Raw genomic sequence first — 4,303 nt, 5'->3', positions numbered from 1 at the left:
CCACATTGTGTGTTCCATGTCAATCAGTGCACTTTAATGATGTGCTTTATTTTACTGTAACTGGTTGTTAAAACAAGTGGTCCTGGGTGTCCATGCTGCTCCCACAGTGCAAAGGGGATATGATATGTACGCAGAGGCTGAATTTCAGAACAAAATAGGAGTGGCAAAGAAATGTTACCACTTTATCCCTATTTCAAAAATTGTGAAAATAGCAGATTTATAAGTTCACAGCGCATCACGACACTTGTGGATCCACTATTTTCACTATAAAAAATATACATATAATAAATAAAGTAAAGAATTTGAAAATGTTCACCTATGACATAACATGCCCAAAATAGATATGCCAGGTTGAAAGTGATTGATGAATGTATGGTTGCAGACAAGAAAACACACATGTCACAAGTAGATGGCTGAACGTGGATTGAGATGCACTCAGTCCTAATCTAAAATTAGATTAATCTGCAAAAAAATCTTCTGGGGGAACATTCACCGAAAATAGACAATCTACAAGCTCACAACGCGTCGTGCTGTCGTGTAGATCTGCTATTTTCCGTGAAGAGGTTTGGTGCAGAGGGAGAAAAAAGAGAAGGCCAAGCACAGAGCCAATACCAAGTATTGAGGGTTTAAGTGGTTAAATGTCTTAAATTAAATTAATAGAAAATAGCTTTTATAAACAAAAAAAATCACACCCAGTGTGAAGTGGGCGGTGTCTTGCTAGCTAATGTGTGATTCACAATGTGTGATTCACTTAAAAAAAACCATAAATGTGTGTTTTTTTAAGTGCATAGTCCTATTTATAGGGCTATGCACATGTGTCATGTTTCACTAGCCAATCACAGTCCTGAATAGACTATGATTGGCCAATCACGGTGCAGGGTTAGGGGGGTACACTGGTGGCCAATCACAGCGCAGGATTGGGGGGTGCAAATATCCAAACCTCACATATAGAGGCGGTTTCACCGCCCAAAAACATGAATTTGCACAACACTGATGATAGTGCTGTCAAACAAGAGTTTGAAGCCATCTATGAAATCCATGAAAAGGTTTAATCTAACAATGTAACATTTGTTTTTTTATACAATATGTGGAGTCCCTGCTTCATCTCTCTAAGGGGTCCTTGGCCTGAAAAAAACGTTGGAAGACCCTTGGGCTAAACTATAAGTATTGCCATTTTTGTTGACACCATGGTGGTCTTGGTAATTAACCACTTAAACCCTATATGGTTGACCGGAGCCCCTCAGGGCTTTATACTAGTGTCTTTTCTGTTTTTTTTGTGGGGAAAGCGTTGGCTGAAAATGGCAGATCGACAAGCTCACAGCGCATCGCAGAGTGGCACGTTTTGACCTTGTCGATCTGCTATATTCCTGCGAAAGCTTTCCCCACAATACTGATGCTGGGGTTTTAAGTGGTTAATACTACATAGACATTCAGTTTGATGTAGCAGTTTTTACATACCGTACATTGAGTGTTGTGCATTACTATAATGCAAATACTGTATGTCCTCTGTCTCTCATTCATTATGGGCATTAATGATCCATTTGTGAATGTGATTCTTTTCATTTACAAAGTAAGCAAATTGGATTTTCCTTTTTTTTTTTAAATGTTAATCAGCCCGACTAGTTACCATGGCAACCACGGTTCACTATAAAAATAATAAAATAAAAAATCCAGGAGAAATGGGATGGAGATATTCATAAAGTTAATGTGGCAAATACGAAACTGCCCCGTGTTTTACTGACTGCAGCATAAATTAAAGGATGAAATTTAGGTACTTATGTGTGCAAAAAATTACTGGCTGAACATTTGATCACAATACAAAGTATACATGTACTCAATTTGAATGGTGTAGCTAGCAGGGTTGAACTATATCAGTCCATTCAGTGGTGTAAAGTAACTAAGTACATGTACTCGAGTACTGTACTTAAGTACAATTTTGAGGTATTTTGCGACGCATTGTGAGCTATTGTGGGCTATTTTCAAAATATTTGTAATACATTTTGAACTTGTGAAATGGGACATTCTGGAAAATGAGTACTTAAAATATAGTTTGATGCCGATACTTTTGTACTTTTACTCAAGTGCATTTTGAATACGGGACGTCTACTTGTAACAGACTCAGAGTACATCTACATTGCAGAATTGATACTTTACTTTAAGTAAAACATGTGAGTACTTCTTCCATCACTGAGTCCAGTAGGATGGCATCTGTTTTTCACCTGGTTACCATCCTTTGTTAAAGGTAGGGTAAGAAGTGATTTTTTTTTGTTAGAATTAGTGTTAGATAGTGCTATATTTTGATAGTAATCATTGCTATATAGAGCGTTTGTTCAGTAAAAGTAGTCTCCATGTGTCATCATCGGCTCTTCATTGAACATAAAAAGCATTTTCTCTGTCCTGATTGGCTGAAATTGGCCACCCACCTGAACAGCTTAACTTAAGTAAAACATTTGAGTACTTTTTCCCACCACTGCAATAGTGCTTTAGCATTTTAACAAACAAAAACTACTTTCTGGTTTAACCCAAAAATATTGCTTACCCTACATTAAATTCCTCTTTCCAGTGAATCAATTTAAACCACAATTAGTTCAAACCAGTTTTACTGGGGTTCTGCCTAAAACGTGATACTGAATATATGTGGAGTGAATATCCATATTTATATTTAATATGATTTCTATTCGTTACATCTAACATTTTTTCATCTAACATTTTCTTTGGAAAAATGTAAAATACCCATATTTAAGAAGATGATTATTTTATTTATTATTTATTTGGCCAAATACAGTTTTGCCATAAAAAGTAAAAGTACATTCTCATTCATATCGCATTTAAATTTAAAGCGTTAACATAATCAATCAGTGGTACTGGTTACATAACATAGACATGTTGTCTTGCGTAACCTCATTCCCCCACACATAGGGTACATTGTTACCTTTAATTAAGCTTGCAATACAGCTCTACTGTACAGAGAGAACAGAACAGAATCAAACATTAAGGTTAAGGTTTAGCATAATTGTATAACTTAAACATAATGAAACACATTTGACACTAAACACACCACAGTATTGAGCTCTGGGAACATCTTAAATATAAGATTATTATAGATAAGAATGATAAATATTTACATTTCTTTCCAAAAGCTCTAGGTGTATTTTATTGAATTGAATGACCTAATGGCTAAAAATGTTTTAGTCAATATTTTTGAAAATTTCCTCCATAATTGTAACACCTACATCATGGCAAAAGAAAGTACACTCTGCGCTTTCTTCTCTCCATGCCGGTTGAAAATAGCAAATCTACAAGCTCACGAGACGTCACTGGCGCGACACGTCGTGAGCTTGCAGATCTGCCATTTCCGGCGTCCCTCTCCTCCCATGGAAGCCACTGCCAAGCCCCCAGCATGCAGGACCAGCAGGGAGGATTCATAGAGTTAGATTACTGAAGCTGCCCGGTCCTGGTGGCCAAATCTGGTACCGCAAGACTTACGCATCAAGAACGCCACTGCGCATGCTTCGACCCTAGTGCGCTTGCTCTATTGACACCAACGTTCATGTTGGTGCCAATACCGGAAGAAGAGCGTAGTCCCGTGGCTTCTCGCGCTGGGTGAGCAACCTTCTATTGAAATTAATAGATGGGGGCGGGGTGCGTCCGTCCTCTAGTTCTTGTGTAACTCTATAGCTGATGCCATTGTTGCCATGTCTGCTTATTATAAGCGACTTTGGCCTTGTTTTTCTGTAAAGTGGCTTCTAAAGTGTATTTGCTTATTTGGGCTTGTTTCCTAAATGTTGTTTAAATCAGTGGTTCTCTCAACCCTTTTCATGTCAAGGATCCCCCCCCAATTAACTTGTACATGGCCACAGATCTGAAAATAGTTTGTACCAGGGAGGGACGACCGACCCCCCATACAAGATTTGTGTATTTCAAATGTTTCCAAAAACATTTATTTTTCAAGATGTTTCTTTGAAAATAGCAGATGTATATATAGGTTCAAAGTGTTAATGTGGCCTAAATAATAATAGTTGCTTCTTTTGGGCTTGTTTTCATAGACCTGGTTGCAGTGGTGTAAAGTAACTAAGTACATTAACTCAAGTACTGTACTTTTAAAATGTTGAGGTATTTTTAGTTACTTTACTGGAGTATTTCCAGTTTTCAGTACTTTTACTTCTAATCTCACAAATATTGTACTTTTTACTCCAGTACAACTATTTGAAAACTTAAGCTACTAGTTACTTTGTAGATTTGGATTATTATTACAAAACATACATTAACCACTTCAGCCCTATATACATTTCGGCCATTTGAA

This window comes from Gymnoscopelus braueri (genome assembly GCF_963280865.1).
Source record: "Gymnoscopelus braueri genome assembly, chromosome: 1".
Taxonomy (NCBI): Eukaryota; Metazoa; Chordata; class Actinopteri; order Myctophiformes; family Myctophidae; genus Gymnoscopelus; species Gymnoscopelus braueri.
This window is presented reverse-complemented; position numbering follows the sequence as displayed.